Genomic DNA, 10,575 nt, shown 5'->3' with positions numbered 1-10,575 from the left:
AGAGAACTTTAATGCCTTTAAGCTATATTAAGTACAGTTTAGGCTAATAATGTACTGTTAGTACATAATGATATCTTAAGACCTTGAGAAGGACAAAAGTGTCCTGCTTTTGGGATTCTGACAACTGGCAGCTGAGTCAGAAAGTGATTTTGGTCACATCTTATTGATAGATAAGGTGCTCTGCTTTGCCCCTTCAAGGACAGGGACTAGAGCAACGTTATTAGGTAGCTCTTGATAGAGCTGACCTTGAGAGTATTCCTTCAGCCTGTCAGCATTACTCGGACTTTCATTATACATTACACAAACCTCAGCAGCGGTCCAGTTTGCATGATGTGAACTAGCTCTATATGGAATTAATCCTCCACATGTTCACAGAATACCATAGTTATGTCAGAGACCTTGACAGGGTTACGGTTAGGGGTTAGGGTTAGGGGTTGAGGTTAGGGTTAGGGTTATTGTTACTGTAGTGTTAGGGTTAGGGTTAGGGTTAAAGTTAGGGTTAAAGTTAGGGTTAAGGTTAGGGTCAGGGTCAGGGTCAGGGTCAGGGTCAGGGTCAGGGTCCGGGTCAAGGTTGTTGTGGTTTTTCACAGAATACCATAGTTATGTCAGAGACCATGACAAGGTTAGAGTTAGGGTTAGGGTTAGGGTTAGGGTTAGGGTTAGGGTTAGGGTTAGGGTTAGGGTTAGGGTTAGGGTTAGGGTTAGGGTTAGGGTTAGGGTTGGGATTAGGGTTAGCGTTAGCGTTAGGGTTAGGGTTAGGGTAGGGTTAGGGTTAGGATTTGGTGTTAGGGTTAGGGTTAGGGTTAGGGGCAGGGGCAGGGCCAGCGGCAGGGTCAGGGTTGTCGTGGTTTTTCACAGAATACCATAGTTATGTCAGCGACCCTGACAAACCTAGGGTTAGGGTCAGGGTAAGGGTTAGGGTTAGGGTTAGGGTTAGGGTTAGGGTTAGGGTTAGGGTTAGGGTTAGGGTTAGGGTTAGGGTTAGGGTTAGGGTTAGGGTTAGGGTTAGGGTTAGGGTTAGGGTTACGGTTACGGATAGGGTTAGGGTTAGGGTTAGGGTTAGGATTGGGTTAGGTTTAGGGTTAGGGTTAGGTTTTCGGTTTAGGGATTAGGGGTTAGTGGTTAGGGGTTAGGGTTTGAGTTTGGGAGGGTTAGGGTTAGGGTTAGGGTTAGGGTTAGGGGTTAGGGTTAGGGGTTAGGGGTTAGGTTTGAGTTAGGGAGGGTGAGGCTTAGGGTAAGGGTTAGGGTTAGGGTTAGGGTTAGGGTAAGGGTAAGGGTTAGGGTTAGGGTTAGGGTTAGTGTTAGGGTTAGGGTTAGGGTTAGGGTTAGGGTTAGGGTTAGGGTTAGGGTTAGGGTTAGGTCAGGGTCAGGGTTAGTGTTAGGGTTAGGATTGGTTTAGGGTTAGGGGTTAGGGTTAGGGGTTAGGGGTCAGGGTTTGAGTTAGGGAGTGTTAGGCTTAGGGTTAAGGTTACGGTTAGGGTAAGGGTTATGGTTAGGGTTAGGGTTAGGGTTAGGCTTAGGGTCAGGGTTAGGGTTAGGGTCAGGGTCAGGGTTAGGGTTAGGGTCAGGGTCAGGGTCAGGGTCAGGGTTAGGGTCAGTGTCAGGGTCAGGGTCAGGGTCCAGGTCCGGGGCAAGGATTAGTGTTAGGGTTAGGTTTAGGTTTAGGGTTGTGTTAGGGTTAGGGTTAGGGTAAGTGTTTGGGTTAGGGTAGGGTTAGGGTTAGGGTTTGGTGTTAGGGTTAGGGGCAGGGGCAGGTTCATGGTCAGGGTTGTTGTGGTTTTTCACAGAATACCATAGTTATATCAGAGACCATGACAAGGTTAGGGTTAGGGTTAGGGTTAGGGTTAGGGTTACATTAGGGTTCGGGTTAGGGTTAGGATTTGGTGTTAGGGTTAGGGGCAGGGGCAGTGGCAGGGTCAGGGTCAGGGTTGTCGTGGTTTTTCACAGAATACCATAGTTATGTAAGAGACCCTGACAAACTTAGGGTTAGGGATAGGGTTAGGGTTAGGGTTAGAGATAGGGTTAGGGTTGGGTTAGTGTTAGGGATAGGGTTAGGGTTAGCATTAGGGTCAGGGTTAGGGTTAGGGTTAGTGTTAGCGTTAGGGTTAGGGTCAGGGTCAGGGTTAGGGTCAGGGTTAGGGTTAGGGTCAGGATTAGGGTCAGGGTCAGTTTTGTCGCGGTTCGGGCCGTTAAGTGTCTACACTCTTTGAAAGGATCCCTTCCTGAGAAGGGATATGTTATCTTATTCCGCGAGACACCACTAGACGGTTCCTAGAAACTTGTTATGGTTCCTAGAAAACCTCTTGAACACGCCAATAAATTTATAATACTTGACAAGAGTAGAAGTATAAACAACACATTTATTTACATTATATAATATATGCTTTTGGTTGCAAAGCCTTAAAATATCATAAAACTAGACATCATTAGTCTTAAACATGTTTATAGAGCAGGTAATCATTCACACACTATGCCTTCATCTTAGTCAGAATATACTCATAAAGTATCCTTAGTGCAAAGCACTTTCATTCAGAATATAAGGTTACAGAAATCCTGTCAAAATATGGTTAATTCTTTGGAGAAAGATTTGGAGAAAATGTCTGTTTACAGTAGTCAGTAGCATAGCCTTTAGCGAGATTACAGAAGAGCAAGAAAGCATATTACTCATATCTTTGAGAGAATTTTAATGCCTTTAAACTATATTAAGTACAGTTTCGGCTACTAATGTACTCTTAGTACATAATGATATCTTAAGACCTTGAGAAGGACAAAAGTGTCCTGCTTTTGGGATTCTGACAACTGGCAGCTGAGTCAGAAAGGTGATTTTGGTCACATCTTCTTGATAGATAAGGTGCTCTGCTTTGCCCCTTCAAGGACAGGGACTAGAGCAACGTTATTAGGTAGCTCTTGATAGAGCTGACCTTGAGAGTATTCCTTCAGCCTGTCAGCATTACTCAGACTTTCATTATACATTGCACAAACCTCAGCAGTGCCCCGGTTTGCATGATGTGTACTAGGTGTATATGGAATTAATCCTCCACATGTTCACAGAATACCATAGTTATGTCAGAGACCTTGACAGAGTTAGGGTTAGGGGTTAAGGTTAGGGGTTGAGGTTAGGGTTAGGGTTACTGTAGTGTTAGGGTTAGGGTTAGGGTCAGTAGCATAGCTTTTAGCGAAATTACAGAAGAGCAAGAAAGCATATTACTCATATCTGAGAGAACTTTAATACCTTTAAGCTATAATAAGTACAGTTTCAGCTATTAATGTACTCTTAGTACATTAAGATATCTTGAGAAGGACAAAAGTGTCCTGCTTTTGTGATTCCTACATCTGGCAGCTGTGTCCGAAAGGTGATTTTGGTCACATCTTATTGATAGATAAGGAAAGGTGCTCTGCTTTGCCAGTTCAAGGACAAGGACTAGAGCGACGTTATTACGTAGCTCTTGATAGGGCTGACCTTGAAAGTATTCCATCAGCCTGTCAGCATTACACAGACTTTCATTATACATTACACAAACCTCTGCAGTAGCCCAGTTTGAATGAGGTGTACTAGCTCTATATGGAATTAATCCTGCACATGTTCACAGAATACCATAGTTGTGTCAGAGACCTTGACAGGGTTAGGGTTAGGGGTTAGGGTTAAGGTTAGGGTTAGGGTTGTGTTAGGGTTAGGGTTAGGAGTAGGGTCAGGGTCAGGGTCAGGGTCAGGGGTTAGGGTTAGGGTTAGGGTTGGGTAAGGGTTAGGGTTATGGTTAGGGTTAGGGGCAGGGGAAGGGGCAGGGGCAGGGGCAGGGGCAGGGGCAGGGGCAGGGGCAGGGACAGGGTTGTCACTGTTGTTCACAGAATACCATAGTTATGTCAGAGACCATGACAAGGTTAGGGTTAGGGTTAGGGTTGGGGTTAGGGTTAGGGTTAGGGTTAGGGTTAGGGTAAGGGGTAGGGTTAGGGGTTAGTGTTAGGGGTTAGGTGTAAGGTTTGAGTTAGGGAGGGTGAGGCTTAGGGTAAAGGTTAGGGTTAGGGTTAGGGTTAGGTTTAGGTTTAGGGTTAGGGTTAGGGTTAGGGTTAGGGTTAGGGTAAGGGTTAGGGTTAGGGTTAGGGTTAGGGTCAGGGTCAGGGTCAGGGTTAGGGTCAGGGTCAGGGTCAGGTTTGTCGTGGTTCGGACCGTTAAGTCCCTAAAGTCTTTGAAAGGAAAATACGCATTAAATGAGACTTCTTAAAGAACTGTAGCACAACATTTAACTTATAACTCATAAAACACAATTATAGCTTACATTGTCAGTGTTAGGGTTACCTAACCATGACACGGTTAGGGTTAAGGTTAGGGTTAGGGTTAGGGTCAGCCTGCTATCTCGGTTTCAGTATTGTTTCTGTGTCGGTACTGTACTGTCTAGCCTCAAGGCCGACCACACATACCAAGGCCTGGGAATACTGCTCCTGGGAAAGTTGACTCTGTCTGTGTATGCTGATGTTGTATAATCTCCCGCCATTTACTGCCTTATATTATCGTTCGGCTAGTAAGACTCTCATAGCTGCCATAGTTCCCTGTATGCACTGTATTGCCTTTTTGACCAGTAAAAGCCATCTGCTTGGATTCTATACGACTCTGTGGTGATTTCTGGTTCAAAGGGTCAGGAGCTTACATTATGACAGCTATCTCTCATCTTCTTTATTATACTACTAGTCAGGCTGGAGCCCAGGAGGGTTCACCTGCCGCTTGGATGGGAGCTGAGAAGCTCTCCGAGTGACCTACTATCCTGGATTCCTCTCGGAAGGATCCCACCCTGTTACAGGACATAGTCGCTGAACTCTTCAGAACTACCCTAGAGGTTTGCCGCTTGAGGGAACTGGTACAGGAGCAGTGGCAATCTCTTAAAGGGACTCTCTGGATGTTGACGTCGGAGGATACTGATACTCGTTTAGATCTTCAGGTCTTGGATCAATTACTGGACGATGCCCGGTTGGCAACTGAAGATTTACAAGTACTAACTGGACTTTTGGATAATCTTATTTCTCGAGAGACTCTTTCCTCTAGTTCTATCATGGCAGGAGCCCCGCCGGAGGGTTTTTCCCTGATCCCGGATGCGGCCAGCTGTCAGGCTGAAGCCAAGCGAGTCGCTATTCACACCGCTCTTCTCCTTGTGGAATGTACAAAGGACACCCCGGTCGCCACCTTGGCGCAGGCTTTGACCTCAACTTTTGGAGCCGATGCACCTGCACTGGCGGTTCGAATACAACCCTTGCTGGGCGGGGAATCCGACCCCATACTCTCACTCCTGGAAACAGAACTTTTACCGCGCATTACGGCGGAGGCTGCCCTAAGACTTGAGAACGCCAAAGTTCTTGCGGATAAGGATGCCGCCGAAGCGGCTAAGATCGCCAGAGAGAGAGAGGCTGCTGACGCAGCCAAGGCGGCAGCAGCAAAGGTTAGGGATCGGGCGAGAACGGATACGCGCCCCAAGGGCACTGTACAAGGGCTATCAGGTCTGTCTTTTTCCCCGGCGTTTGTCCCGTCGCGCGCGACCCAACGCGCACGCCGTTTGGCTGACCGACGTCTAGACTCAGGAGAGTCTGAAGACGAGGATCTTTATGGAGATAGCTCTCAATGGGCCACGAGCTTCCGGATCAGTAAGCCTCATCTCACTGGTGGCCCAAGTGAGGAGGTTCACCTCTTACGAGCCCAGAATCGGGAGCTCTCCGACCGTGTTGATCAACTCCAAGAACTAATGGAACGTATGCTTCAGGATAACAGGCAATTACAACAAACCCTGATAGCCCAAGCACAGCCTGTTCCGATACCGGGTCAGGGGGTGCCCATCCAGCCACCCCAACCACCCGCTAATGTGCCTGCTCCACCCTTGCCTCCCGGAGCTCCCGTTGTTCCTCCGCCCGGACCACCCGTGCAACCGGCCCAACCTGCGCCCGGCCCTTGGAAGCAACTTAAATTGAGGACTACGTACGACGGATCTCTCGAGACTTTGCCTTGTTTCTTGCATCAAGTGGACAGTTATATGCGAGAACAAGGACAACTTTTCCCCACGGAAGATAGCCGGGTGCGTTATGTAGCTTCCCTTCTGACAGGTAAAGCAGCTGACTGGATGGTCCTCCAGTTTGACACCCGCTCTCGAGCTATTCGTTCCCTCAACAACTTCATGACTGCTCTAAGAAGGAGGTTTGAAGACCCCTTCCTGGGGGAAAGAGCCAAAACGGAACTCTTACAACTCAAACAAGGCTCTGCTACAGTTCGAGAATTTGCCGATGAATTTCAACGACTGGCAAGCAAAATTGTAGGCTGGCCCGAAACCACTCTAATTCATCATTTCAGGGAAGCCTTGCACCCTGACGTTCTGAACTGGTCATACATGCGGGGCGATCCCGATACCCTTGAAGACTGGATTCTATTGGCCGAGGAAGTGGAAAGCCGCCGACGCTTTATTTCCCTAGTTCGTCAAAAGCACAAGGAAAAAGGCACCCAAAAGCCGCAATCCAAGGCACCACCGCCCGTCCCACGAAATCCTCCACATCCGCCCCAGGAACGTGAAGTCCGATTTCAGAGGGGTGCCTGTCTTACTTGCGGAGAAATGGGCCACTTTGCAGCTGTTTGCCCGCACCGCCATGAATTATTTCGTCCCAGCACGACGACCAGTGCCAGAGGTCGTCCACCACGCAGAGGCACCGCGGCCACCCGCAGCGCAGCTCCGGGAAGACCCACACCCTCTGCACTCCATGCCGGAGACCCAGCCTTCCTTCCTACTACCAACGACCCCGCCGGGTCTCGGATTACAAGTGCCCCATTGGGGGACAACTTTCCCTCTTCGGATGAGGAAAATCCTTGGAATTCTCTAGCCTTAAACCTGGAATCTCCCCTCGACTTATCAAAAAACGGCTCCGGTCTGTGGTGAATGGAGCGTCTCCACAGACCTCTCAGGATCCTCCTGTTAAACCGAATGCTCCTACCAAAATCAAAGAAGTGGACTCCACCGTCTACGTAGATGCAGTTTTACAACACATTAACGGTGGCCCACAACTACCCGTCAAAGCACTAATCGACTCCGGTTGCTGTCGCACTCTCATAAGCGAAGCCACTTTTGCTGCACTCAGAGTCGAATCTGAGGCTCTACCCGCCCCCATCCAATTTGCCCAAATGGACGGGAGCCATTTCCAGGGGGGTCCAGTTGATCACCGCACCGTAGGGGTAGCAATGGGAATTGGCTCCCACTGGGAGCAAATAGACTTCACTATAGCCCCTATCCGTTTTGAAGTGGTCTTGGGTATTAACTGGATTAAAGGACATAGTCCCAGTATTAACTGGGAAACAAACACTATCTCCTTCGCCAGTCCCATGTGCAATCAGCACCGGCAGAACTTTGCACTATTATATCCGCCCGTACCAGCACTGGCCTCCGATGTCCCAGCACTTCCAGTCCTACCTAATGTGTATCGAGACTTTGCGGATGTCTTCGACCTTAAAGAATGTGATACCTTACCCCCCCACCGGGCCTCCGACTGTACAATTGAGGTGGTCAAGGACTGCACCTTAACCAAAAGTAAGATTTACCCTATGAGCGCTTCCGAGCGCACTGTTCTCCGGGACTTCCTTGACAAAAACCTCGCCAGAGGGTTCATTCGCCCATCGAATGCCCCAAACTCGGCCCCCGCGTTTTTTGTCCGGAAAAAAGAGGGCGACCTTCGTTTATGCATTGACTTCAGAAAACTCAATGCGGTTACCCAAACCAACGCCTATCCTATCCCATTAATATCTGATATTTTGGGACAGTTACAGGAGGGCCGGGTGTTCTCCAAGTTGGACTTGGTGGAAGCCTACTACCGAGTCCGCATCCGCGAAGGAGATGAGCACCTCACTGCCTTCTCTAGCTGTTTCGGTATGTATGAATTCCTCGTGATGCCGTTCGGATTGAAAGGGGCCTCGGGGGTCTTTATGCAACTCATCAACGAAATCCTTCATGACTTGCTGTATCGCGGGGTGGTGGTTTACTTAGACGACATTCTTATTTATTCAAAAACCATGGAAGAGCATGCAACTCTAGTCCGAGAAGTTCTGCAGCACCTGCGCGACCACCAACTCTTTGCAAAACTGGCTAAATGCGAGTTTCATCAAAACCAGCTCACATTTTTAGGATACATAATCTCCCACCAAGGTCTTCGCATGGACCCTGTCAAAGTCCAAGCCGTTCTCGATTGGACTCCTCCCACCAACCGCAAGCAAGTGCAACAGTTTTTGGGATTTGCAAACTTTTATCGAGGATTCATTCCTAACTTCGCACAAGTGGCCCTACCCATTACTGATCTACTAAAAACCAAAGGGAAAGCAAACACAGCTACCTTACCCTCCGCAAAAATCCTGTGGACTGATCAATGCCAAGCCGCGTTTGTGGCTCTCAAACGCCTCTTCACATCCGAACCCGTACTACAGCACCCGGACCCAAACCAAATGTTTATTGTGCAAGTCGATGCCTCCGATGTAGCTATGGGAGGGGCCCTCCTCCAAAAAGGTCCGGATGGCCTCCTTCACCCGTGCGCTTACTTTTCGAGAAAATTTGCGCACGCACAATTGAACTGGCCCATTTGGGAAAAAGAGGCAGCGGCCGTTCACCATGCCCTGACTCTATGGAGACAATTCTTAGAGGGGTCCAATATCCCCTTCGAGGTTTGGACCGATCACAAGAATCTAGCTGCCCTCACGGGGTCCCATAAACTATCAGCAAAACAACAACGTTGGGCTGAATTCTTCGCTCAGTTTCGTTTCGTCCTAAAACATGTTCCTGGGAAACAAAACGTTCTCGCAGATGCCCTCTCCCGGTTGCTACAATACCCGGTAAAACTCGAGAGACCAACTGACTCTCTGTTCACCCCTACGCAAAGGGGAACCCTTCCTGTACTGGCCGTGCAAACCCGATCTCAGCAACAGCACCCCAGATCCAGTTCTCCAGCACCTCCAACCCGAGCGGCTACCCAACCGCCCTCGCAACAACAACGAACCGACGGTTCCACTCCTCCAACCCCACCGGCTGCCCTACCGCCTACAATCTGCGCACCACCGCACGTAAGCACTACCCCCATAGCGGGTCCTCAGACTACTATAGCCGGGGGGGGGTTCCCGCCAAGGTTCCCATCTCCGAATCCTTTTTAAATACCCTTCGGAACCACTGCCTCTCTGAACGCTCCACTCACACCCTACCCCCTGGGGTAATAGAACAAGGAGGCTCATGGTACAAAGACTCTAAATTGTATGTACCCAAGGCACTTCGAAAAGAAGTCTTACACTTAGCTCATGGAGTAAAAACAGCTGGACACTTTGGATTCCTAAAAACTCTCCACTTATTGCGCAGACAATTTTGGTGGGGGGAAATGCGTTCCGACGTTGACTCTTTTATTCGCAGCTGCCCTGTTTGCGCCACAGTGAAGCGATCACAAGGCAAACCCCCGGGGCTACTGCAACCTCTAGAAACACCCACCAGACCATGGGAAGTGATTGCTATGGACTTTATGACTGATCTCCCTCTCAGCGGGGGAAAAACTGTGTTATGGGTTGTTACTGATTTGTTTTCCAAGCAAATCCATTTAGTTCCATGCGCAGGGATCCCCTCTGCTCAAAAAATGGCCCGCCTCTTCGTTACACATATCTTCAAATTACATTCGTTTCCGCGCAAAATAATCTGTGACCGCGGCAGTGGCTTTGTTTCCAAGTTTTGGAAAGCATTCCTCAAGTTGGTGGGGGTTGAACAAGGATTGTCTACTGCATACCATCCTCAAACCGATGGTCAAACTGAACGTGTAAATGCTGTCCTTGAATGTTATTTACGCTGTTATGTAAACTACCACCAAGATAACTGGGTAGAACTGTTACCTTTTGCAGAATATGCCTACAATAATGCTGTACATCAATCTACAGGTTTTAGCCCATTCTATGCAGTGTATGGACAGGATTTCGGTCCTGTTACGCCCAGAAATAATGTGGAGGGGGAGGGAGATCCTGACGTTGCTTCCTGGGCACACACCCTCCGTACCACTTGGCCTTGGCTCGTTAGCAATCTCGACCGAGCCAAGCGCAAATACAAAGCACAAGCTGATAAGCATCGTTCCCCCGGGGGCGAACTACGAGTGGGTAAATTGGTCTATCTTTCCACCAAAAACCTACGTTCCACCCGTCCGTGCCTTAAACTCAATGCTAAATTCATTGGCCCTTTCCCAATCACACGGGGCATAAATCCTGTCACGGTGGAATTAGCTCTCCCGAAAACTCTGAGGCTTGTGCATCCCGTTTTCCACATTAGCCTCCTGAAGCCCCATACGGCCTCTCCACAATGGCATCCCGATCCGCCCCCCGAACAGCCCATTATGGTGGGGGGGGGAAGAGCACTTCGAAATCTCCAAAATCCTTGACTCCCGTGTTCACCATGGCAACCTACAGTACTTGGTCCGTTGGAAACACTTCCCCCCTGCCTACGACGAGTGGGTTCGTGCACGAGATGTCTCCCCCCCCAAACTAATCGATGCCTTTCACACTGCCTACCCGGACAAACCATCCCCCTTGCCGACTGGGAGGGGGCCTTA

Source organism: Euleptes europaea, chromosome 11 (genome assembly GCF_029931775.1).
Source record: "Euleptes europaea isolate rEulEur1 chromosome 11, rEulEur1.hap1, whole genome shotgun sequence".
Classification (NCBI taxonomy): Eukaryota; Metazoa; Chordata; class Lepidosauria; order Squamata; family Sphaerodactylidae; genus Euleptes; species Euleptes europaea.
The sequence above is the reverse complement of the archived record's forward strand: the minus strand, read 5'-3'. Positions refer to the sequence as shown.